The 27,874-nt window shown below is 39.5% G+C and overlaps 1 protein-coding gene and 1 pseudogene across 2 annotated transcripts in view; one reads left to right on the forward strand and one right to left on the reverse strand.

Annotated features, from left to right (window-relative positions):
* Positions 1-7,347, reverse strand: part of LOC148647742 (polyunsaturated fatty acid lipoxygenase ALOX8-like) — a 37,221-nt pseudogene extending 29,874 nt beyond the window's left edge. Inside the window, exons 1-5 of the transcript XR_015926822.1 lie at positions 7,158-7,347; positions 5,162-5,243; positions 3,266-3,388; positions 1,427-1,533; positions 786-958 (exon numbers count right to left, since the gene is read on the reverse strand). The product of XR_015926822.1 is annotated as a polyunsaturated fatty acid lipoxygenase ALOX8-like (transcript). The remainder of the gene's footprint in view (positions 1-785; positions 959-1,426; positions 1,534-3,265; positions 3,389-5,161; positions 5,244-7,157) is intronic.
* The window catches only part of LOC148647740 (uncharacterized), a 273,814-nt gene that overhangs the window by 154,137 nt on the left and 91,803 nt on the right, over positions 1-27,874 (forward strand). The gene's annotated exons all lie outside the window — the stretch shown is intronic.

Consider the following 27,874-nt stretch of genomic DNA (forward strand, 5'->3'; position numbering starts at 1 on the left):
GAGAGGCAGTTCCAGGAAAAAGAGGTTCACTGGGTATTACTAACTTACTTCTGTTTACTACTAAAGATAACCTTAGAAAAGGTTGGAAACTTACAACTCTTACAATTTTTTATTCTGTAGCTTTTTTATGATTTTAAAAACCACTAAAGCAGCCATATCACTCTGCAACTCACAACTGGCAACCCACTGAAGCTCAGCAGGTGTGAGCCTGGTCAGTACCTGGATGGGAGACCTCCTGGGAAAAACCAAGGTTGCTGCTAGAAGAGGTGTTAGTGGGGCCAGCAGGGGGTGCTCACCCTGCGGTCCATGTGGGTCCTAATGCCCCAGTATAGTGATGAGTGATGGGGACACTGTACTGTAAATAGGCGCCGTCCTTCGGATGAGACGTAAAAATCTGAGGTCCTGACTGTTAAAAATCCTAGGGCGTTTCTCGAAAAGAGTAGGGGTGTAACCCCGGCATCCTGGCCAAATTTCACATTGGTCCTTACTAATCATGACCTCCTAATAATCCCCATCTATGAACTGGCTTCATTACTCTGCTCTCTTCTCCACTGATAGCTGATGTGTGGTGAGCGTTCTGGTGCACTATGGCTGCCGTCGCATCATCCAGGTGGATGCTGCATGTTGGTAGTGGTGGAGGGGAGTCCCCATTACCTGTAAAGTGCTTTGAGTGGAATGTCCAGAAAAGCGCTATATAAGTGTAAGCAATTATTAATTAATTATTATAAAGTACAGGTCATCTTTATTCAAAAATATGTATTAATCCAGGTGACAGTCATACTCACCTCCAGTTCTTCCTGAAGGGAGCTGGAAGTTTCTAGGAATTCACAGACCATGTCGTTGGTAACTGGGAAGTTTGGGGGGATCTGTTTGCACTGTCTGATCAGTATGGGGTTGGTTCCATTTAGATACTGGTATGCAAAAAACCAGTCTTCTTTCCAATTACGTTGCACTTTCTCTGTATTAACAAGAAATATGTTTTACATTCAAGAAAAAAGTACTGGCACTCCAAGTGGGTTTGCATTGCTAAGCAAGGGCTCCCTGATTTTATTCAAGTTCTCCTCAGCTGCTGTGGCCAGAGTGAGAAGTTATTGTTTTATGGGAGTTATACTACCAATTATATCTTACAAGATGATATTCTTTGAGCAACTGATGATTGAACTATACTTGAGGGAAAAAAATGCCCCCAGAGAGAGATCAATTTAGTGTTATAATACTAAATTGTAAATGGGATTGTTTTGTATTTTAGCATTATTAATGCTTTTATAACAAGCAATGTACATTTATACAGTCTGGCAATTTACTGAACCATTCTCACCAAAGACGTTTTAGATGGTTTACCCATTAGGAAATTAGGTAGTTCGGCATAATATGATGTGATTATGATGCTTTAATTTTTAAAGCAATCACTCAGATTATACAGTACCTGACACATCTGTCTGTTTGCAGTCCTTGTAGAATTTCTCATAAAACTGCATACTTTCCCAGGACCCCCCGGGACATACAATCCCTCCCAGGCCAAGCTCCGCTAGACTGGGAGAATGAAATGGTCAGATAAATCTCAGAACCTGCCTTGCGGTAACCATACAGTATGTAGTCATCTCTTATTAGGACAACATTTCAGGTAGATGTGTGTATTAAGAATAGGTAGTTTCTTTTAACTATGGAACCTTCTCAGAATTTTTTTAAATGATGTTCAAACCCAAATGTCATTGCAATCACATTGTTTTAAAACCTCTCACAAACCAGAAAGCTGGACGTGGGAAGTGTCATTTGAATGTCCTTTTTCATTTCATTTGTCAGCTTTATTAGTATCATGCTGACAGCCCTAATGAGGGCATCACAGGTGTCTGTGTTTACGACTTCTTACACATAAAAGGCAGTCTTATAGGTCATCTGGTTTAAAGATTGGCAACAGCTGTAATTTATTGACGAAGAGTATTTAGATTTTAGTCCTAAATGATCTTTAAGTGAATTAATTTAATGAATTTCTGTTTTAACTAATAAGAAAGGAAGTGTTCCATGTCTGTGGAAATTGATTTAATAGTGATCCACAAAACCTGCTGTAGGGGCTCCCCTGGACACAAAAATTTAATCTCAAATAAAAGGATACTCCTATATCTGCTGCCAAGTATTATATCGGTGCGATTTCATTTTCCAACAATGAAACACAGGGGGTTTGGTTTCGTTGTGTTGTTAATCCCTTGTCCTCTGTTTTGGATTTGGGGGCAATAGGAAAATTGTAAAAATATTTAGCCAATTTAAGTTTTATTTCAATGTATGCCTCAACAGGTTTTGGCCCAGATCTGCATTACTAACCTAACTGTTATCATACCCCCCTGATTATACAATTATCTTTATTGAACACGTGTACAGCAGAACATGTTCAGACGCTCGTGGTGAGCCAAGATTTACGTCTGCCTTTGGTTCTGGCTGATACGTGGTCAGTATTTAACCCATCTTCTGAAGAGCTCACAGTTTTATTCTACCGGATATAAATTCTCTAGGACTAGTTTCTTCAAAATTCCTTTTTTCCTTAATTTCATAATGTGGGCATTCTACAAAGAGAATTTTTTCTGATCTTAGCACAGAGTACTCTACCCCAACACGTGCAGACGTTCTTCTGTTATAGAAAGAAGCGCTTCTATAACTTGCTCTCAGTTTGACCATTCATTCGTTAGTCTACTTAATTCTCTAAACACCTCATCCAGTCCTGGGCTGTGTGGCCTGCAGGCAACATGCTCCAGGTGGGATAAACCCAACAGGATGTCAGTCCATTGTAGGAAATACGAAAATGCAGATGCACACACCAGGCCCAGTTCCCCCAGACACCAGTTAACCACCCAGTATATCTTTGTTTTATATCTTGGTCTGGCCAAATTATAGTTGATGTAGGTGCAACATTTTTGTCATAAGTTGATTAACACATCTTCAGAAATATAACCTCTGATTTTCACTGTGTTCAGGATGGAACAAGATGCCTTCTTTCAAAATACAATTAACTGTTATCTATCAAATTAGCCAGACAAGTCAAATTGCCTACTGTCTATGTTATTATTTTTATGTTCTTAAGTAGATGGTCATCGTAATGAAGTACACTAACGGGTTGTGCCAAGAAGCAATTTAAGGTCACTAAAACCCAAACTTTAAGGATAAAACTGAGGGCCAATTTTGCATAACCAGGTTTCAAACCAAATAAAATACCTGTACATCTTTTTAACCAAGTAACTTGGAGAATAAATGAATTAAAAAAAACGGGTCTTACATTTTGCCACGTGAAAAATGAAATCCGCTGTCTGTGATGAATGAAAACTGCACCTCTGAGGGCAAATCCTCTGGTGACCCAAAGTCCACCTGTTTTGGCACATTTTCCAGTTTAGTTGTCCAGCTGTGGGAGAAACATTTAAAACAAAGTGGTAGAGGGTCATGTGATTGGGATGAAGTGATGGAGACCAGAGACTGTATCTTTCATTACCAGTCCCCACTTGGTCGTGTTTCTCGCTATCCCACACTGAAGTTATTTGAATCCATCCTAGATGGGTGGAACCAGGATAAATCATGGTACACATACTTATTCTTCCTTTTTTTCGTAACCGGTGAAGCTGATGAACCTGTCATGGCTGCTCTGTTCAGCAGGTTGGTGAGACCCTTTTCTTCATTGAAAAGGAGATGATTGCAGTGACCTCCTGGGTTGCAGATGTTCAAACCAGAATTCAGTAATTGATATCTAGGCTGGACTTTGTTTCTAGCCATCAATGGGCTCGGAAAAAGATTCCGAAACTGATGCTGAAATGTCTGGAGCTCGGGACAGTGGAGCTGGATGAGCACTCGGGATGAGATGACATGTGGATACTGGGCATAAGGGGGGACACTCAAGGGCTCACCCTGGAGAACTGGACAAAACATCATTAGATTACCAGTAGACATTACTGGTTATCACCATTGACCATTAGAAACTGGTAGCTAATTTCTACTGGAACCAACCAGACGTTCTATTAAGGACTGCAAAACGTGATTGTGGAGTAGCTGCACTATACATGTAGGCATCATTCTCCTGGAGACACCACAAGACCCAGTTGTCTAGTTCTTGGTTTCTCAGGAACAGACAAGACTGTTACGGTGGAGATTGGTGCTCTGGTTTCTGATCATGATGGGAAAGGGGCGACTGCATTGACAAGCCTTCACAGGGCAGTTGAGGGGCTCCCAGTGTGGGTCTTCTGTCCTTCAGTGGAAGGGTCTCTTTGGGTGAGGTTCTTGTCTAGTTTTTGGAATTGGGAAGAAGTGCTCTATAAAATCAATTTGATTAATGTGGTGAAGAATATAACGTGTTTAATTTATGAGAAAGGTGCAGGTTTCAGCTTTCATTTCCCTCCTCTTCAGTTCTCCATTTTAAAAACTGAATTGGCCCTTTTTTCTGGAAACATGTCCATCTACACACCTGTCTCATTAATATGAGGAGGCTAGTGTTTTCACTGTGATGAACCAGTGCAATGTTGGTATTCCCAGATTTCTTGCCATGGAACTGAATGAAACGAACAGTGCTAATTAACTCAAAACCTACTAACATTTACTGTATTCATATTAAGCCACCCTGCAGCTCTCAGCTGGCTGCCCACTGGAGCTCAGCAGGGTTGAGCCTGGTCAGGACCTGGATGGGAAGCTTTGGTTGCTGCTGGAAGTGGTGTTAGTGGGACCAGCAGAGGGCACCTACCCTGTGATCTGTGTGGGTCCTAATGCCCCGGGGACACTATTCTGTTGTGGGCGCCATCTTTCGGATGAGATATTAAACTGAGGTCCTGACTCTCGGTGGAGTAGGGAGTTATCCCGGTGTCCGGGCCAAATTTCCCCCCTCAGCCTTTACCGTGGCCTCCAAACTGTCCCCATGTATGATTGGCTTGCACTTGCCCTGCAATGGACTGGCGTCCTGTCCAGGGTGTACCCTGCCTTGCGCTCGTTGCTTGCCAGCTAGGCTCCAGCTTCCTGCGGCACTGTATGGTATAAAGCGGTTTGGCAAATAACATGACATGTATTCATATTGACCTGATTCAGTGATTTGTAATTCATTTTTCTCTAATGCCCAATAAGCAACCACAGGATACTTTATAGGGAGTGTGTACCTGTGTTGTTCGCTCCACACAGACCTGTGTTTTATCATACCTACCGATAACTGCTCCTGCGGTTCTCCAGCTCACTCTCTCTGTGTTTCTGCAGGATGGGAAGTTTATCTTCCTGGGGTTTCTTAGCTGGTAGACAATGCAGAGGACATTTTATTGTGTAAACGTCCCTTAGTATTAAAGTTAAAGTTTAGTATTGCTAAACATGTTCCAATACTGATTTTAGACTGCAACAGTGCTAGATTGGGATGTTTTGTTTTTTGTGGCTTTATTCACATTCAAAGAGTAATATTATTGGTGAATAACTACATGCAACAAGTGGTGCCATTTTTGCTTTAAACCAGTGATTCCCAATCCTAGTCCTGGTTTTCATTCCATCCCACCTTCATTAGACTTGAAGCCTTATTTGATCTAAGAAGGAACTATGAAATATCAAAATATTAAATATTTTGTTTCAAGTCACAATTTGGGGATTTTATTATACTTACAACACACAATGGTTAAAGTTGAAACTTTTAAGAGATGGGAACAAGCAGTTCACATTAATCACATTCAATTAATTATTGTTAAGTCAATGAAGGGTTAAATTGTGTAATGGAGAGCTCGGCTGGGATGAAACCCAGCAGGTGTGTGGCTCTAAAGTATTCACAAATCAATAAGATGTTCTGGATTGTTTAGAATAAATTATGGATCATTTAGTCCCTACAGTGGTAGAGTGCTCACATTTCAGGCAGCACTAATGAATCCATTTCACTACAGTTTTCCATTTACTAGCTGGCTTACTATGGGTTCAAACACAGTTAAGCTAGTTTTCATCACTCATACAAGCTACATATATTATATGCATTTCCCTTCATATTTGCTCCGTGCCTGTTGAAACCTGTTAGCAAACAAAATCCTCACATGCACATGGATTCAGATTATTTCCTTTATTGCACTGATCCGTTTGTGTGTGGGACGTATCTGTTTTTCTTTCTGTATTTGTCGGATGGGCTTGGGAGAGTGGAGAGGCTTCTGTGTTTCCCTGCTGAAGGACCAAAGCTGAATTCAGGCTGGGTATATCATGCCTCAGTCAAGGCGCACACGTGCATTATCGCAAGTGCGGAAGCAAGCATTTAAGAAGAAGCATTGACATGTACATTGTTTAAAAATAAGGACATTTTGTTAAGATTTATGTTAGTGATCTGTGTGTTGTGATTGGTTTTATTGTGTATTTTTGTGTTTATTCTTTTGAACCTTTCTTTAGTGTTGTCAAAGGGGGAGTAGTTTTCTTGCTTCACATTAGTTCTGGACAAGCTATACAGTAAATGGATGATTTCCAATTAATTCTAAAGATACATAATAGAGGAGACCACACCATCCAACACAGAAATGTAGTGGACCACCCAGCAACCATTCTGCAGAGAAGCTGTGATGTAGAAGAGATATTGTCCCACCAAGTGAAGTAAGGGGGATTTTTAGAGAGGCCAGATTGTGCAAACCCAGAGTGGAAATGAATCATGACATCAGAACTTCTGTAAAGTTCTGAAAGGTTCTCCTCTACTTTTGTAAACAGTGATATTTGATTTTTGATGACCAAGTAGTCTGGACTGTGTTCCTCAACACATCTGAAAGATGACATCTCCAGCAAAACTGTACCCATGTTCTTGATTCTGGGGCATTGATTTTAAAAAATTGTTGTACAGAGGGTAAAGTACCACCTACTGGTCCACAAACACCATATACAGTACATCTTAGATGTCTAACCAAAGCCCGATATGCTTAAGTTCTGGGATTTTGCAACATCAAGCTACGAGGTGACTGCACTGATGTCATGTGATGATGAGATATTTACCAACCCTCAGAATAACCCCAAAAGCAACTTCCAGTTCCTGCTACTTGTATGTGCTCAGTGTCACAATCACAGTCTATACAGGAAAATAAACTGCTGAAAACATTATTTTCAGTTAAGTTTACATTGAAACATTAAACAGTAGAAAACATTTGAATACCTGTATTCTTAAAACCCAGAAATGTCTTTTATTTATAAGAAGGAATGAATACCTTTGCCCTCTCTCAGCTCAAGGCACTCTTTCTCCTTCAGCCATCTGTAACAGGGGAAGTTGTAGGTTTTCTCCTCAAACTCCACTGTCACCATCGAACAGAACCAGTCATCTCCAGCGAGAATGGGGGACTTTTCCAGTCTGATGAGCACACTCTCTCCCAGGTGTTTTTTGCAAGTTAAATAGTACATGTCAGACTGTAAGGAAACACACAACATGTACAGTATCATAACTAGATGTTTGTTTTTAAATTTGTACGTCTGTTTCTACAGATGCAGCCATTCAAAATGGGTGAGGTATTTCACGGCATACCGCGACACGCCCACCGGGGTATCACGCGGTATCACGTGTCACGTGACTAGCTATCCGGCGTCGCCTTGTAAAACCGCCAGGGGGAGCTTAACCTCTCATGTACAGCATTCGAGCCTTTAATTTTGAACTGTGTATTACAGCATGTTAATCATCAGTCATTCAAATGTTGGTATATTTTATGAAAGCAAGATTGCTCAGTTGGACAAAAGTACACAACCTACCTTTATCAGAAATATTTATGCATCAAAGCCTTTACTGAAGATATTACTAATAGTATTAATAATGGATGACTTTGGACAAGCTGTATACTCAAAGTATAATTTCTTTAGCACATTTGTACAAGCACTTGGAATCTGTCCAAGCCATACTTTGTCAGGCATTTTGTTTTACTTCAACGGGCATAAAAACTTCCTTGCTTTTAACAGGGCGTTTCATAATTTCTAGCTACGAGAATGATTTAAAATGCGACACCTATCATTCAACTAGAGCTTAAAATATCACAAGGAAAAATACACACCGGTATTCCATTTCTCCCTAAACATTGTAAGCTTCGAAGTCTTTAACTAACGTGATACCGGATACGTCAACAAGCATACTTTTAGAATTTGATTAAAAGGGAATATAATATGGAATCGCGTATCTCAATAATTTAATAATGGTATGATTATATCCTTGTACTGCGGCAGAGCTATGTAGGGCTGTTTCGCCTGCCTGATCATGCGAGCTCTCTTGTAGCCTACTGGTCTAGGTGCGTGACTACCAACTGACAGGTTGGGTGTTTGAATCCAGCTGGTGCTGTACTTCTCATTTTTATTTATTTATTTTTTAATCGCGTAACATAAACATATTACTGTATGCAAACTGTACTGTATACAGTATGTATATGTATATTTAATGTCTTAACTGTGCCCGTTTAATTGAATTTAAAAAAAATATTTAACACGAACATTAAGCTGCTTACATCTTCCGCCTGAGAACAGTCACCCGTTGCTACCCAACGCAGAATGGTGATTGGCTGACACCATCTGACACCCCTCTGATTGGAGAAAAAAGACGTGCTGGTGTGCTATACCAGGAAGAGGATTTCTTTCTATTCAAAACGTGTATTTTAAAAGTTTAAGAAGTAAAAACCTTACAGCGTACACAGATTTCTAAACTGATCAGGATCGTTATCTTTGTCTTATGCATAATAATGTTCACCGCTCTGTCCAGCAAATTAATAATAAACTTTATTTTATATAGCGTTTTAAACGAATAAGTAATTAGATTGCTCATAAACCTAATCACTTGCTTTTTCTTTTTATTTAGGCTCAGATTTCAACTATAGATCGTATTATTAATAACCATAATAACAACCAACCAACAAAAACAACCATATAAACATAATACCAACCAAAAACATAGATAACAACCACAATACAAAATCAAATAATCAAATAATGTTTACGTTCCAAAATTAATATCGTTTATGGCCTTCACACGCGTTACAGTATGCTCCTATTCTTTTTATGCTCAGCTACTAAGATTTCCCTTCAGTGGTAAAATTCAATATCTACAACGGGCACAGTAAAGACGTTTACAGTAAGTCTTTCTACGACAGTCCAACGGACCACGAGTGCCCCTGTCGGTCAACCAATCACGCACCGCGGTATCGCGTGTCATCTTACCTGCGGTACGTATCTGTACCGCTCACTTTGAATGGCTGCATCTGTATGTGGAGTCTTTTGCTAAGATGGTACATGTATAGTGGATAATGGATCTGACTCCTGAATCTAGTTTTCTAGTTTTCACATCATGGTAGCATCCTTTCCAATGGGTTCTCCCAGAGTGTTGCAGTAAAGTCCATTTTAGATTCCGTTGCTTAACCAAAGTATTCCAAATCCTTGCCAAAGTCAGATCTGCTACCTCTCACAGAGTCAACAGCGATACACAAACCAGAGGAAACAGATGCAAAACTACTTAGAAAAGCATTTAATACTGATAACAGGAGGCAATTCTTTACACAAGGGGTTGTGGGAGAATGGAGCATGTTGCACACCTTTTTTGTTGAATTCAGATGTTGGCATAATCTCTTGATTCTGTTTTACTTTCTTATTTTGCACTGAAGGATATTTTTCTGTTCCTGAAACAATGCTACATCCTGTATCAAGTATGTTACGCTTCATATAGTTTCTGGCATCATTTTATAGATTGGGTTGAACACTTTCAAAGCTGTGTTGTTCTTTCACTCAGACAGAAAGAAACAAAAACTATAGTTGTACAGAGGAATGCTCTGCTTAACCAGTGTGTTTATTTGTCTGTTTTCCTGAAGGGCTATGCTAGTTCAATCCTTTTTCAGTACTTTACAACTGGGTACTACAGAAGTCTTATAGCCCCATTGAGAAAAATATTATAGTGATATTACAACATAATATTACATTATTTCACAATAATTATAGTATATAATGTTTAATATAGGGGAGATTTGTGTACTATACTTAAAACTTAAGATATAGGATTTCGGAGTCTGGTGAAGACAAACATCTAAAGGAGAAATAGTTATTTTTTCTTTTTAAAAAGGTTTATCAAGACCCCCTGCCACATTACAGTGCTGTGCACAAATTCAGTTTGTAGGACGTCTGGACCTGGGCTTTTGATATGGTGTACCCATTGTCCAAGCCTGTTAACATCCATAGAACAGTAGCCATTTAAAATGCACAGTGTCAGGCAGTTTACCACAAGTGCTGCAACATGACAAACATCACCTTCTCTCACAATCATACACACTGATGTGGGTCAAAGCATTTTTTATATTTGATATTTTCAAATAATCTTGTGCAGGACTGCACTTCTCTCTAAAACTGCCAGTTAGTGCAGTGAATCCTCAAAGTACCACAGCTACATGCCAAAACAGTTGCAGTGCACAGCCACGCAAATACCAATATCGAATACCCAGACTACCAGAACGATGTATTGCTGGTTCAGTGGTAGAATTCTTGACAGAATAAGAAAGACTCTATAAAAATAAATATAATAATTAACTTGTGTTCTTCACCTTCATTTTTATATACCACAGTAGGTTTAACATTTATAAATATTAATAATAAATGAAGTTCTGTCTAAATGATAAATACATGGAAATAGCATTTGAATAAAAATAATTGATTAACTGAGTTATTGGTTGGAATAATGTAATTAAATATACCAAAATTTAATTTATTTTAACACCAAAGCTTATTTGTAGTCATTTGTAACAGCTAAAAGAGCAGGGCACAGTCATTTTCCACCAACTTGGTTTTTGAGTTGAAAATTATTCCTTCTTACTTCCAGGAGTTCGGGTTCAATTCCCACCTCTGGCTATCTACAATAATCTTTTTTTATGTTTTTTTTCAAAGCATAACTACACTTAACTAAAAGTATTTGAGACAGAGAGAATAGGCAAGGGAGTGAGAGAGAGACAGCACTTTTAAAGTATTAAAGGATTTTGAATCTGTGGGAAACAAGGTACCTCAGTGAGTTAAAATACTGACTTAAATGTCTCATGCTTCCAGGAGCACATCATTCCCCTGATTCATATTCTTTACATTATGTATGCATTACTTCACGAAAAGAAAGAACAAACTGTCTTTTTATGTTTATTTGGTTTCCTCTTATCACTTAGATGTGTATGTAACAAAAACAAAACACATTGCATTCACAACAGACTATACAATTAACTCTTTTTTATACTGTACATCTAACTGAATAATCTCACTTGCGAAACAGCCCCAGGACGCTATATTTGATGTTCTGTGTACAACAGATATTACATGTGCAAAGAATCACTTTATTTGCGAAGTACATTACACGTACAAGGAATTTGGTCTGCTGTCTGAATCAAAAACATAAATAGAAAACAAGTTAATAATGAATGTACAATTTACACAACAGCTTGCACTGCTCTCAGTGATGGAAATATCATCTCTGATGCACTTTTTTGTTATGCTGATTACGTTTGTATCTCTTTGGAGAGTGTTAGAAATGGCAATTCCTCAGAACTTGAAGGACTCCACCATACTTACTGTGCAAATTGTCAGTTTCTAGGGGGATGGGTTTTGGAGGGTTTTTCTGAAAGCCAGTGAACATTTCCACTGTTTTGAGCTGAAGGCTACCATGCTGCCAGACTCCTGCTGCCCTTCTGTATCTGATCTGATCTCCATTGCTGATAAGACCCACCAAGGCAGTGTCATCTGCAAACCTGAGTGTAGTAGAGAGTAGTGTGACAGGGGAGATGCTGGAGGTGGTCACTGGGATACAGGGAGTAGAGTCATGGAGAGAGAATACAGCCTTGAGGTGCACTGGTATTCACAGATAAGTAGTCTGACAAATAGGAACCCATTCACACGTTGCCTTGTTAGGTTTGTTAGGAAGTTGATGATCCACTGACAGATGTGGCAGAGAACATTTAAATGAGACAGTTAATTGCAGAGGAGTTCTGGGATGTTGGTGATAAATGGAGAACTAAAATCAACGACAAAGAGTCTCTTATATGATCCTGGAGATTCCAGATGTTACAGGATTTAGTGGAGGCAATTTTAAACTGCATTCCCCACTGACTGACTCTGTATGCAAATTGTAAGGGCATTCAGATTTGAATCTGTGATAGTTTGGAGGTTCAGGCTCAAAGTAAGTGCAACTAGTATATAGCCGATAAAACTTTGGAACAGGGATGATAGTAGAGGAGTTGTTACGTCCCAGTGTGTGTTCTGTGTGTGTTTTTTCTGTTATGTCCACACTGCTGACCCTTGATTGTTCTCCCTTCCCCATTGGCCAACCATCACACCACTGTTTCAATATGATGTCATCATCAATCAGCCCTCAGCCAATCAGAACTCATTTTATTCACGATATAACATGGAGGCTTTCAGGAAGAAGAGGCCTTTCGTTTGACTTCGGTCCCATTTGGTTTTGGTTATCGCTTCGCTTCGCTTCTGGTTATTGCTTTGGCTTCGTTTGTTGGTTTGTTTTGCTTTGTGTGTGTGTATTTCCGTATGGCTTCGGCTTTGTTGTTTTGTTGTTTTTTTTGTTAGTTTCTTTGTACTTTCGTTTGTTTGTGTGTTCATCTTTTTTTTGTCATTACCTTGCCCCAGTGTTACATGTTCAACTTTTGTGTTCTTTTGTACCCTGCTCCTGTTGATTACTCTTGTTTTCCCTTATTTGTGTTCCTGGTTCACTTGTGTTTTTGTGTGAACTTTTGTATATAAGGTTAGTTTAGGTTGTTGGGTACACTTACACACTTAGTTGATTTTGTATTAGTACACTAGTTTAGTACGGGTGAGTGCCATTTGTTTTGTATGGTTTTGGGTAGTCAGTGCAGGTTAGCTAGGGTGTTGAAGACACCGAAGACCGTGTGTTTCGGGTTTTCTTTTGTAGTCAGATTAGCTTTCCCTCACTGTCCTAGCCAGCTCCATTTTGTTTGTTATTTTCTTTCCTTTGGCACCACTCTAGTTCCTTACCCTTGTTATCACTCGCTTCCTAGTCCCTCACCAAACCCCCCCCTGCTTCCAAAAGAATTATCCTAAATGTTACACCCCTTTACCTCTAGACACTTGGGGTTGTAACAGGAGTTGAAGCAGGCAAGGACCTGCACTGGTCCAAGGACTGGTTCAGTAAGTCTGTGAGCACTGGGGAGAGCTGAGCAGCACAGTGCTTCAAGGCGTTTGGAGAAACGAGATATGGACCAGCAGCCTTCTTGCAGTTTTGGCTTGCAAAGAGCTGAAGGACCTCCTGTTCTTTGATAATAAGGGGAGAGACATAATTTGGAGATTCAGAGATTTTAGGTGGCTGCAGGGATGATGGGTATGGGGTGAGGGGGGAGGTGAGGTGTTACTGATTTAAGGAGATAACAGGTTGCATGATGAGCCATTGTTAAGGAACCTTATGAAATCTGCTTATCAAACCTGCAATAAAACTGAAGGGATGGGTCATTTTTTGCAGGGGTGGGGGGAGGGCTTATATTTATAGTTTGTAATAGCTTAAAGCCTCCTCTACATGGTGGATATTAGACAACTGCAATTCTCGCCCTTTCGTGTATTTGGCTTTTGCCTTTTGCATGGCTGATTGCTATATTGACATGAGATTTAGCTTTCCTGTAGTCCAACAATGTCTCCTCCTGGTTTTGCGTAGGGCCGAAATCCAAGGAAAAGGCAGCCAAAGTAAATACAGTCTTCAGCTTGATCCGATCACAGTTATTTTATGAAAAAAAAATTAAACCTTTCAAGAAGAATGCATTTACTTTGGTTGTCATTTTTTGTGGGATTTGAGCAAACAGGGCTGTTTGCCACATAATCTGTTAGCAGAGTTTCTACAGGCACTGAATCTCACAGTCACAACAAATAATATCCATTCTAGTGGCTACGAATTGAGCCAAGATACACTTTCTTTCAGTGTTGCATTGTAGTAATGACGATAACTTTGGAGATATCGCTACATTTTGGTTGAAATCATTTTCTGTCTACCCAAAATTAGCTGAGCAAACTCTGAGCATCCTCATTCCATTTTCACTTTCCTATTTGTGTTAGGCTGGATTTTCTGCACTTTTGAGAATCAAAAATAAGCACCAAAACAAACTTGATGTCAAAAGTGACTCATGTTGCCCTCTTTTTTCTACAGTGTTGAGAATTTCAAAACATATGGCAAATGTGCAGCACAAGAGAACACGTTGATGATTAATAATTGCTTGCACTTATATAGCGCTTTTCTAGACACTCCACTCAAAGCGCTTTATAGGTAATGGGAACTCCCCTCCACCACCACCAGTGTGCAGCCCCACCTGGATGATGCAACGGCAGCCATAGTGCGCCAGAACGCTCACCACACACCAGCTATCAGTGGGGAGGAGAGCAGAGTAATGAAGCCAGTTCAGAGATGGGGATTATTAGGAGGCCATGATTGGTAATTTGGCGAAGACACCAGGGTTGCACCCCTACTGTTTTCAAGAAATGCCCTGGTATTTTTAATGACCACAGAGAGTCAGGACCTCTGTTTTAGTGTCCCCGTCACTATACTAGAGCATTAGGACCCACGTGGACCGTAGGGTGAGCGCCCCCTACTGGTCCCACTAACACCTCTTCCAGCAAAAACCTTAGTTTTTCCCAGGAGTCTCCCATCCGGGTACTGACCAGGCTCACACCTGCTGAGTTTTCAGGGGGTTGCCAGTTGTGAGTTGCAGAGTGATGTGGCTGCTGGCTATAAATGGAGCTTGTGGTAAATATTCTGTTGCTGTTCTTTTAGCTCTAGTGCTGCTTTTGACAGCTGAGGGAATGCAGAGAGAGGAGGACATGGGAAGAGAGGGGAAAAAACAGAGAGGAGAGAAGAGAAAGGAGGACACTGAAAATGAATCATCTGCCAGGTGATCCTTGTCCACGTCATCCAGAAACACATTCTGTTGTTTTTAGGAAGCTCTGTACAGAGAATCCCTGGGTAAAGAGTAGCCTCTCCTGATTAGTGGTTGCATGTTTAGAACAGGGACATAGGTTTCCCAGGCACTTTGTAGCATCCAGATTTATATATAGAGAGAATTAACTGTAGGTTGTATTCTGTGCATTTAGACGGTGGCTTTGTCTTCTTTTGGTATTTGTAGGCATTATAGTGGTTTTGAATACTTGGTAGTAGTCTGGGGATTTTCTGGGAGATATGCCATATTTGTAAATAGTATAATTTGTATGTTGTACATTTTAGGCTGCGTGTTGTTGATCATTGTTGATTGTCATTATCATTGTTTATAAAAATTAGTTTAGTGTGCCTGAATTATAACTCTTTTCAAAGGCTCACATATATTCTTGGCAAAGATCTTTACAATTTGGGGTTGTAATTATTTAACTATTGATTAATCTGTTTGGTCATTTTCTGATATTTCTCTAGTTTTCCAACATCTGTTTGTAATGAGGTTCTTTTTCATAGTGTAGCAAACAAAACCAAAGATCTGTAGCAACTTCCTCATTTTAGCTAAGTGGTACAGTACATGTTCTCATCCTGTGGTTAGAGTCTAAACAGACACTCTGGTCAGTTGTGGGTCATTAAGCAATTCTGCCAGCAGTTTACACATCATATTTTTGTCAAAGGTTACAAACACTTGTTTAGGGCAAGCAACATTTTGTAGACCAACACAACTGTGTGCCAGTTCATCTACAGAAAAGTGCAAATACAAAGGCTATCTTCTTATCAGACTTTTGTTTGCCTAAACATCCCCTTAAGGTCAAAACATTTACAGTGAAGTACTTGGTGGGGCATGTTGTAACTTTTCCTGGAATTTGCTGTTTGACACCAATGACTAACAATGCTCCAGACCAAACTGGGATTGTGTGATTAGTTAAATTTCCTTTTTTTCTCATGTTTATTTGAAAACAAGTTTTTTTTCAAAACCTGTTAATACAAATTTGAATAATTAAGCTTTAGTGTGTTTATTTAAACTTCATACATCTTCATTAAGTACACATTGAAAGTAGAACTTGATCTTATGTTAAGAGTATGTGACTTTTTGCAGATACTGATTAAGATTAAAGTATTACAGTTAAGTCTTTCATGAAACGTAAATGGGACACCAGGTGACAAACCAGATGTTGTTAGTTCTCTAAGATGTCATATGAAGAGGGCAAGGAAACTTTCTAAAATTGCTCTCGCATGTGTGATAAAGCTGTTGTTGGCTGATGTAAAGATAGGCTTAAATATTACACAAGAAACAGGGAAGGTGATGTCTACTGTAGATGTCTAGAACCCTTGACTCAAACCCCAGAACCACACAAAGCCATTCTGAATCTGATTACAAAAAAAGATCAAGGGAAATTGCTCATAATGTCCTTAATCAAAAAAGCACTGCAAAGTATTTTACGACTAAGTATATAAGAGACATTTAATAACCAATGTTTAGCATGTGTGTATAATTAAATGTTATATATTTGTCACTTGTATATTACTTTGCGTGCTTTCTGACATTCCTTGCTATTTGTGCTGTCCTGTGTCAGAAAGAGTGTGAATTTCTGCCTGCCTGAGTGTGTATCAGTGCTTTAGGTTTTGGACTTTCTCAGCTGATCTCACTACCCCCACCCCTACCCTGCTTTGCCTGAAGAAGGCTACAGACTTTCTTCCCACCCCTGCAGTTCCCTAATAATTCCTCAGGAGTGTAATTTATCTTCCTTTAGTATATTTTCTACATTTGCCAGTTTAAGGAAGGAATTAAACAAATACTGCATGAGGTTCAGATATACAGTACTGTACATATTAAAATGTCTCAACCATGCAGTCAGCCTGGACAGTAGCCAATACAGTTGAAAGACAAGTTACACAAAACCTCCCTGTCAGAGCAGTCTGTCACCAGTGCAGTCGACACAGCTAGATTTGCTAGTTAGATCACAGTGAAGTACTGGACCTATTTCAGCTTCTTTTCAAATGTTGGTTTCAGTAGTTTCACTCCCCTGTGTAACTCGAATCAGGAAATGGTGTGGCGGCTCAGATCCATCTTAATCTTTTGTCATGATAAGTTATTTAATGCAGCTTGATTTAGAACAAGTTAGATTTTACTTCTACTATAATTCTGTGTGCCTTATTCAGCCATGTTGCAGACAGTGAGGCAAAAGGTTTCTGAAGCTTCAGTTGAACCAGTAAGGAGCGAGCAGTAATTATATGCCAGTAACACCAACGTTTGTTAACTAAGGCAAACTGCTGTTTCAAAGTGCCTTTGCCTATTTGTAGAGGTTTGAATGAACATCCATGTCCAGGCTTTAAAAGAACAAGTAGATGTTAATTCCATGCTGCAAAGTCAATATAAATACAATGTTTCAGCTTTAACAAATTTTTGCTGGCTGATTTATTAACTAAAACTATTAAAGAATGCAGAGATTAAGAGGGATTCTCAAAAATATCAGAATCATATCAGAATTATATAGCTAGCATCTTTTATTAACCAGGTTTGGTTATAAAGCAGTTATTATTATTATTATTATTATTATTATTTTTATGTATTTCAACTTTGAAGAATACATACTAAATAATTTATTAGAAGTACACATTTTACAAATATACCATTTTAAATTCAGATGGGAAAATTGATTACAAAACATTTTATAAATCAATTTGCCTAGATTTTGCGGAGGTGAAATCATCAATTACATCTTCATATGATAGTAGTCGACCCACTGCGTGATTGATGCTCATGATGGTAGGGTCCAACACAACAGAAACAGACAAACATCACCACAGGTGTTACAGGTGATACAAGCATTTTTTTCTTTTTTGAGATAGAGGTTGAAGAGGGGACGAGAGATTTCCTGAGTCTAGTACCATTATACCTTGGGGACCTAGAGGCGATTCCCAGATGCGAGAAGTGTAAATTCACAGTGGAGGGGGTGAGTCACACAATCCATAATGCTCTCAGCCTTCTTTAAAATCCTCTCTTTTTAGAGTGTATTAGGAGTTATTGGATTCTCCCCACTGATTTCGCTGTCTGTCTTTTCTGTTTTCTCAAAATGTTCCTAAAATGAAAGGGAAAGGTAAATGAAAATGAAAGATAAGGCAGAAGCTGACTGGGTGAGTGTTGAAGTGTGGAGGAGTGCGATCCCCCAGAGGGACAGGCACAGTGATTCGTGATTGCAGATGGTTTCCTTTGTCCTATGGAACAGGTGTGTGTGGGGTATAGAATGCAGGTAGTGAGTGAAGGTGCTTTCTCAGGAATACAATCTGTTTTGCAGGGATAGTATTGGACTAACAGCTACATTTAAAGAGGGAACAAAATGACTAAATTTTTTTAGACAGTGTATCCCAGGGGTGTAGTCATGGGTGGGCCCTGGCCCACCCTGATTGATCCTAGGCCTACCCAATCAGTTCAAAGTCATTTAAGATTTTTTTTGTGTGATTCTTGTTTGCGTTACATGATTTGCTTTTTTATGTCACGTGATTTGATTTTAATTTGCTATTGGCTCGCTGTATCTTTTGTGACCAATAAGAAAATTGCAGTGGGGCGGTGCATGCGTGGCCTTAGCCTAATTGGCTATTGTCATTGTCAGACACTCTTAGAGCTATCTAGCGCTAGGCTTTTGGTTCGTTAGCCAACATGTCAAAACAAATGAATATATCTATGTTTTCAAAAAGCTACGTTTAGATGACCAGCCCAGCCCCAAAACAGATAAGACACATGAGATGCTACAGGCAGCTGTGGAGACGATGGGGGCTAATACTGCAGCCATAGTTTCTTCGTCCGAGGCAAGTCTACGGGGACAGGACCACCAACAGATTTGTCTGCCGTTGACGAACCAGCCACTCAACCCAGGTTTCAGTCATTCCCAGCAATGGCAGCAGCAGGAAAGGTACACTGTTTTTCCATCAAGTGGTATGAACAATTTAAATGGGTAGAATACAATATAGCTAAGGATGTGGTGTACTGCAAAGCCTGCAGACACGTCCCAGAGATGCATACCGAGTTAGTGTTCAGTAGAGAAGGATTGAAAAACTGGAATTTGTTTAGACAGGCTTGTTCAAAACATGAGAACAGTGAACAGTATCATATAGCATTTAGCAAGTCAGAGGCACACCAGGTGAGCCATGCTCCGAGCGGCCGTGGGACAGTGCTAATTCAGCTGCAGGGGGATGCTAACGTTTCATTTATAGAGAGGAACCACCAGCATGTGGAAGTTGTTTTGGACATTGTCCTGCTGTGCGCAAAGCAGGATATTCCACTTTGAGGGCACAGGGAAACTGAAGAGTCACGTCACAAAGGGAATTTTATAGAAATATTCAAGCTTATTGCAAAAAAGTATGACCCAGTTATTGAAAAGAGGCTCAGACAGCTCCTTAAAATGCTAAGCTCATGAGCCCAGAGATACAGGCTGAGCTAGTGGAGTCTGCAGCTTCGCTACTGTTAAGGAAAATAAAAGCTGAATTGCATGAAGCACCGTTTACGTTTTATGCTATCTTGGCTCACCAGTACAAAGATAAGTCTAAACGTGAACTTGTTTCAATGTGCATTCGCTGCTGTCATACTGGTGCGATTGGATTTCTACAGACAGCCGACATGACTTCCAACAGAATATCAGAAACAATATTAGAGGTTTTGGAGCTGCTGGGACTGGATCCCTCTCTGTGCGTTGGATTTTGCTGTGATGGTGCATCGATTATGTCTGGAAACAGGTGATGTGTGCAAGTAATATTAAAACAAACTTTTCCTAAAGCTGTAGTAGTTCAGGTGGGGAGCTGCTCAGCATGCGTAGGCTACAAAGGAACAAGTATAGGTTTATTCCATGCTGGAAAAAAGATGAAAGAAAAGACAATGTTTCGGCCGTGGAGCCTTCTTCAGGTGTGAGAGAGACAGTAAGCAAAGGTAATGTAGCAGGAGAACAAAGGCTGGGAGGGAGGAGGAGCGAGAGGCGGGAGCAGGGGACAGACAGAGAGGCCAATCAGGAGGTGTGAAGTCAGGAAACCTGTGCTTAATGATAATCAAGGGACTTAGAAGTCAAAGAAAATTAATTATGTTGTTTAATTTTAAACACTAAGCTATGAACACAGACGCAATCGGTGCTTTACAGCCATTGTGCAATACTAAGCTCCGCGCTCCCTTCCTCTCTCAGTGCCGCCTCCCCCTCTGACGGAGCGCAGTGGGCGGCACGCTGTTTTCAGAGCCTCTGATTGGGGGAAAAAGACCGGGTTATCTGTTCTACAGCCTGTACATAAAACTATATGCACAATACTGCTGACAGCAGGAACATTCCTATTCTTTACTCAGCAGCTTATTAAAAACAGCACCCATGGTGTTCAAACCGTTTTTTTTTTACACAGAAGGCTGACACAGCTTCACGTTGTGAATCTGTTTTTCTAAAAAAAACATGTCAGTCTGTCTGTGGGGGGAAGGTGGAATGTCTTTCATTGGAAGACTTGCCCTGTTTTCCTTTGAAAATGAAGAAGCTGAGAAAAGACCTGTGAAATATTTTATGTATTGAAGTCTTTACCGAAGATATTACTAGTAGTATTAATAATGAATGACCTTGGACAAGCTGTAAACTCAAAGTATTACCCTGTTCCACATTCTTTGTAACCATCTTTGTAAACAAAGACTATTTTTTCATTGACAAAAAGTAACACCACAGCATTTCGTTGATCCGATCACATATTTGTTTCCAGTCATACAAAGTAAGTCTCGAGAATCTCTGATTCACCATGCCTTTCATATGCTCATAAAAGATATTGTGTACTTTTGGCCAACTGAGCAATCTTGCTTTCATAAAATATAAAAACTGTTTAATGTATAATGACTAACATGCTCTAATACACAGTTTTAATTTAAAAGTCTAAAGAGCATACGACGTAAATTCTTAATTGAATAAAGATTGTCCCTCAGCAGTGATCGGGAGTCGAAACCGGGTGTTATCTGGTGACAGCTCACATGCTGTACGTGAGAGGTTAAGCTTGATTAGTTCCACCTGGCGGTTTTACAAGATGATTCTGGATACTATTAACATATTCGAATTTGCGTATGGTAAAGTAAGTGCGGTATGATGGTATATGATGCGACACGCCCTGCGCGTGTACCGCAGCGTACCCCAATTGTTTTGAATGGCTGCATCTGTATAGTAGTAGTTTTGGAACCAATTATGTATAATTTCACATCTCAGTGCACAGCTACCTTTGGATCATTTGTTGACATGTCAAAGACAGCACAGTCCCATACCTCAGGTACAGGTGCGCACTCTTCACCACAAGCCTGGAGGAGCCTGGGAGACCCAGAGGTCAATGCGATAGTTCTGGCCAGCTAATTCCGCCCTACCCTCAGCAGTGCTCATGCACTTGCACATCCCCTCTTGGGGAATCTCAGTCACCGTTAATAGTGACCTGACCCAGAGCCAAACCCGCAACTCCAAGAACATGGGATTAAGAGTCTGCACTCAGATGAGCACTTTTACTTGTTGAGCCTCTCAGGAGCTTTGGGTTCCTGCCTTACTTTTCCAGTAATTATCCAGCCCAGAGAATAACGAACATGAAAAGACAGTGGTCTTAGGTGCCAACAGAAAACCTTTCCTGCGCATAGTCACTGTCTTGACCTTTTCACTTGGTCTTCCACAGCAGTCTTCACATTACCTGTAACAGACCCTGTTTAGATGGTAGTGTAGCAGGGGAACCTGCACATAAAGCTGCTCCTTTATATGGGAGTTTAATTTGTGATCAAATCAACCCCCGATGTTGAAATACCTTTCAAACACTGTCCTGTACATTTGAAAGCAGGCCTAAATCCCACTCCCACAGAAAGTAATAGTAGGAAAAACCGCACATGGTCGGTCCTGTTTAGATCAGTCTGCTCTGTCCGTCTGCTTTCTTATCGGCAGGCTTGCAAGGCTGCTACTAAAGTCTTATTTTTAGTTTTAAACCAACCTGAATATTTTGAAACTTTATAAATTGCCACAGTAGATCCAGAGGTCTAGTATCTTACCGTCAAAAAGACCTGTCTGTTCCTTTAGACCAGTTAGAGAGATTTGACTTCCTACAGGTGCAGGTTTCTCATTTTAGGAGTGTCTCAACATCACCATGTGGTGGCTCAATCTCAGTTTTACACTCTGTTTCTGGCTGCCTTGCTACATGACCTCTGAACTATTGATCTAACTTACAGTATCAGTTACATGCACTGATACTGTAATGCTTGGGTCCATGGAGGGGAATGGGGGAGACTCTGAGTGCTGCTGCAGTTAGAGATTTAATGCTTAGTGCTTCAAACATGTCTGATGTATGCCTGGGAATTCTTTGGCTATTAATCCAGAGAACTGCATCACAAATGCTTACATATGTCTTTCGGAATTGGTTTTGTTTGGTAACTATATGATGAAAAATGTTTTCAAAAACAATACATTCACATCATCTAACTGATGTAGGCTTTGAAAACATTTGCTGGTCAACTTGATGGTGTCTAAACAGTCGATGTCAGTGTAGGAGAAATTGTACTTAAAACTAAGCTAGTTGTAATTTTTATTAATCACCGTATTATTTTTGCACTGTTCCCCAAATTGTTTTTGTCCTGTTTACTTTACTCTGCGTATTTGCACAGGTTTTGTTTACACTGTTATTGTTATTGTGTTACTGTCTATTGTCTTGACTTCTGTTCTATTTATATGCTGCACCTGAGTGACTAATGAGAAACACTTTTCACTACACTGTGCACCTGTGTAAGTATAGTGAGAAATAAAGCTGAACAAATAAAGTTGAATAAAGGAGAGGGAAACTCACTTCATCAAGATAAGAGTAGCTGAGGACCTGTGTGATGGCCACAGTCAGTAAGGTGCTATTTTTATCAGCTATGCTGTGGATGGTCTCAGAAAAGTGGAGGTTCTGCTTCGTTGAGGGTGGAGGTTGGGTTATGGTGGTTGGGGCGTTAGGCATCCAGGAACAATTGTCAAACTGAGGGACAAAAACAGAAGCATGATTATTGCATAAGTGCCACACAGACAGGTCTTGTGTAAATGTAAACTTGTCTTAAAAACTTTACTAATAACTCCCAGAAATGTCATGTACCAGTTTTACTGCTGCATGCCCAAACTTTTATTATGTATGTAAATTTGGACAAAATAACAGACTGTTACGTTCAACAAAATTTCCCGATCATCCATGGATACTGTATAATAACAGATATGCACCTGTTTATACCAATCAGATATGTATAATATTAAAGGAACCAATCATGAACGAGTCTTATCTCACATGCTATGTATGGAATGACAATTAGCAATTAGTAACTCTTGTGATACAGACCATGTGGGACAAGCTATTCAGAAAATGATGCTCCTGTCAGCTGATTTAGTCTTTACTCTAAACCACAGATGATTTTGCATTTAATATATAACAATGTGCTATAAAATCCTTTTTGAACATATTTTTGTCTTATTTGTTTATTAACCATGCCATCAGTGTTTGTACTGTATATAATATATTATTTAGATATCTGTACATTATATTTAAGTTGATATACTGTAGATATAAATTGAAGTAGTTCAGGTGGGGAGCATGCGTCAGCATGCGTAGGCTGCAAAGGAACAAGTAATAGGTTTATTCCATGCTGAAAAGAGAAGAAAGAAAACACAACGTTTTGGCCGTGGAGCCTTCTTCAGGTGTGAGAAAGACAAGGCAGTAAGCAAAGGTTATGTAGCGGGAGAACAAAGGCTGGGAGAGAGGAGGAGCGAGAGTCGGGAGCAGGGGACAGAAAGAGAGGCCAATCAAGAGGAGTGAAGTCAGGATAGGTGAAGAGAGGTGTGAAATGAAACCTCCAATGAATAGAGAGAATTCAGAAGAAAATGAGTCTGTCGTTGAGAGAACTGGAAAGGTGTGATCCTAGCTGCAGGATAATTTTAGTTTCTGTAGTCTTTCTGATGTATGAGTTCGGAAAACCTGTTTTGAGAACACAGACAGAGAACACCTTGTTAACCCCGGCGTCCTGGCTAAATTTCCCATTGGCCCTTGCCAATCATGGCCTCCTAATAATCCCCATCTCTGAATTGGCTTCATCACTCTGCTCTCCTCCCCACTGAGAGCTGATGTGTGGTGAGCGTTCTGGCGCACTATGGTTCTTGTCGTATCAGCCAGGTGGATGCTGCACATTGGTGGTGGTGGAGGGGAGACCCCATAACCTGTAAAATGTCCAGAAAAGCGCTATATAAGTGTAAGCAATTATTATTATTATTTTATTTTTTATATTGTGTCTTTCTGTCCTGCTCCTTTGCAGTCATTAACCCATCATATACCCAGGTATTCTAAGATACACTTTACAGTTGTATCTGCTCAAGGGACCCCCCAGACCTCAGCAAACATCTGCTTTGAAGTTAAGTGCTTACTCTTCCCAGTGTCACAGACTTTATCTACAATCTAAGAGACACTTCTCAGTCACCCAAAGCTGTAACAATATACAGTAATTATGAAACCTGTAAAAAGGTCCTAATATGGACTTGGACCTTACCCACAAGTAGTTACGTTGAGCCTTTGACCTTCCCATTCATTGTTTAATAAATGCAGCCCTATTGGTATTCCAATAGAATTTGATCAGACCTTTTATGAATTAATTGAAGAGCCACTTCTGTCACGTTTTAACTTTTCATACAGAAAGGTCAAACTTACAGATACACAATCAGAAAGATTAATATCACTATTACTGAGACAGGATGCAAAAGGGCGATATAAAGACCTTACACTTAAAGAACTGGAGACCCTTAAACGTACAGTGTTGTGGCGCAAACATTTAAGCAAAATGCATCGCAAATCGTACTGTATAAAAAAGGTGCTGCATAACATTATACATCAGGATCAATCTGGATTTTTACAGGGACAATATATTGGGGACAATATTTGGAAACTTTTAGAGATAATAATTATCATAACAATCCAAATATTCCAGGATTGATCTTTATAGCAGATTTTGAGAGGGCATTCGATAAAGTACGTCTTGATTATATATTTAAATGTCTAGAGTATTTTAATTTGGGGGAATGCTTCAGAAAATGGATAAAGGTAATGTACAATCAACCAACATGTAGAATCTTAAATAATGGATAAATCTCTAAGAACATTTCATTACTGAGAGGGGTCAAACAACAATGCCCTCTCTCCCCTTATCTGTTTGTAATTGCAATAGAAATATTGGCAATAAAAATTAGACTTAATGAGCAAATAGAAGCTCCTGGAATAAACAACATTAACTTAAAAGTACCTACCTGTATGTATGCTGATGATACAAATTTTCTTATTAAACCTAAACTGTCCTCACCATTAGCTTTAACTGCAGACCTAAATACCCTCTCAGTTTTGTCAGGTCTCAAACCTAATTATGAGAAATGTACTATTTTGCGATTTGGTCCCTTGGCAAAATCGTCATTCTCACTACTGTGCAATCTGCCGATAAAGTGGTCGAATGGTCTGGTGGACATGTTGGGTATTTCTGTTCAGGAAAATATGCAAGAACTTACCAAAGTAACTTTTGACTGTAAATGAAGTAAAATTGATAAGATGTTAAAACCATGGAAAAGTATAAAATCCCATCTCCACCTGAGTTTTTTTTTACTTACTGTATATGAGCAAAAGATATTTAATTTGATCTGGAACAATAAGCCAGACAAGATCAAACGAACTCAGTTACACAATGAGTACAATCAAGGGCTGCTAAAATGAATTAACATAAAGGCCATTATTATGTACTTAAAGCTACCTTGAGTACAAACCTGTATTTGAATAAACTATGGTTTTCTAGTAAGTTATTGAGATCTTATCATCCAGTTTTTGAAAAAGGGTTATTTGCCTTTTTGCAATTTCAGCCAGTTCATTTAAAAAAGATAAGAAAAGAACCGTTACCAAGTATGTCGGGATTCCTAGAAGAGGCGACGTGAAGCTGGTCGGAGTTTCAGTTTAAATCCCCGGAAATTCCGACTGATGTACAGCAACAAGTCCTTCAGTTTCACTCAAACATTCAAATAACTGGGAGACCCTTTGCATGGAATCTAATGATGCAAAAAGGTATTATTTTTATAAAAAGATCTTATTGACAGTAATGGTAATTTCATGTCTTACACATGAGTTGCATCAGTTTAATCAATGTGTGTCAGCAATTCCTAAAAGGTGGAAAATTATCTTGAAGAGAGGAAATACCAAAAATGTAGGTCCTTGTACTGCCCCCATTCCATATATAAAAAATCACATGGTTGAAAATGATTGAAATAAAAACATTACACTTATTTCATGGAGAGTAAAGGGTTGAAGTCTAGTCCAATAAAGATACAAAACAGTTGGGAATACAAGTTAGATGTGCCATTCCATTTTTAACTTGATATATAGAACTACCATGGACTACATACTAGATATAGAGGAGTCAGATGAAACTCGCCTATTTTAGTGTTGTCCAAAAGTGGCTTTATTTTGGACTCAGACCTGAGCACTGGATTTCTCCATACAGTGTAGCCTTTCGAGTAGATCTTGTAAATGTACTTTTGGGAGACATAAGAAATAATTCAGATGATATTGGAAACTTAATTATACAGGTAAGGAAAGCCTTTGATTCTTAAAAAACAGGTTCAAGATGTTTGTAAAACACCACTGGCACCTTGAAACACCCATTGCAAAGGATCAAAAGAATATTAATTACCTTCAACATAAATGGGGGAAACTAATTGAGGGGGAAGTGTGTGACCCACCTTGACAGAATAAGAGATTCAGCCTTATACAGTTGAGAGGAATGCAGATCGGGTTGGGTGGCAGGATGTGGAAGAAGGATAATAGTGAGCTGGCTGCTGCTCAAGTTGTCTTGACTCTGTGGAAGTCACTGCTTTCCTTTCTCATCTTCTCCACTCACAGTGTACAATGATTAACTGTTATAACTCTATGCATCTGTATTGTGTAGTCTATGGTGTTCTATAAGAAAACGTGAAAATTGCTTATTTGTCCTTACAACTAATTATTATACCCTATACATCTGTTCCCTGTTAAAATGCACTGATTAGTGATGGAGAAAGGATATTGCTCAATTGTCACTTATGAGCAGCTATAATTTATTGTTCCTGTGAAAGTAGAGACACAATTGTAAAGATCAACTGTTGTGTAGAAAGGAAATTAAAATGAAGAGACAAATGAATTAGATTTTAGCTAAGACTGGAGCAAAACTATATTGCCTGGGCAGGCTGACAAGTTAATTTCCAAAGTTGCACTTTCCTCTTTTTAAACGTAAAAGCTTTGCCAAACGCGATGTCAAGAAAGTCTCTCTCTACCATGATTCTGTAACAGTTTATAAAGGGTTGTGCCTCTGCTCTCTTCGGATGAGAAAGCGTCGTCAGTTTGTCCCAGCTGAGGGAACATGATGCTCCTGTCAGCCCTCCTGTGAGTGACGGTCTCCCTGCGGCAGCTAGCAGTTTCACCACTGGAACAAGTAACAGGTTTATTCCATGCTGAAAAAAAGAAGAAAGAAAACACAATGTTTCAGCCGTGGAGCCTTCTTCAGGTGTGGAAAGGCTCACCTGAAGAAGGCTCCATGGCCGAAACGTTGTGTTTTCTTTCTTCTTTTTTTCAGCATGGAATAAACCTGTTACTTGTTCCTTTGCAGCCTGCGCATGCTGACGCATGCTCCCCAGCTGACCTACGTTTCAACACTGTACCCACAGCCTCTCTTCCTTTTCCTAGGGGCTCTCTGTGTTCAGGCTTTAGGAGGTAATACTATGAACACATGAAGAACAGTAGTATGAACAATATAAGCATCATGACTGTTTCACCCCTGGCCAAGAGAACAGGAATCCTGACTAGGAATTAGTGCTGATTAAGGTTAAAAAAGAAAAATGGACAAGTGATCTTCATCATAAACTCCTGCAGACAGTTTGTGCAGAATGATTTATTTTTGCACGCAGTTATATATTTAAAGACAGCAAATAGCAGATTGGGATAATGGCATGGTAT

Source organism: Lepisosteus platostomus, chromosome 15, assembly GCF_059453375.1.
Source record: "Lepisosteus platostomus isolate fLepPlt1 chromosome 15, fLepPlt1.hap1, whole genome shotgun sequence".
NCBI classification, from domain to species: Eukaryota; Metazoa; Chordata; class Actinopteri; order Semionotiformes; family Lepisosteidae; genus Lepisosteus; species Lepisosteus platostomus.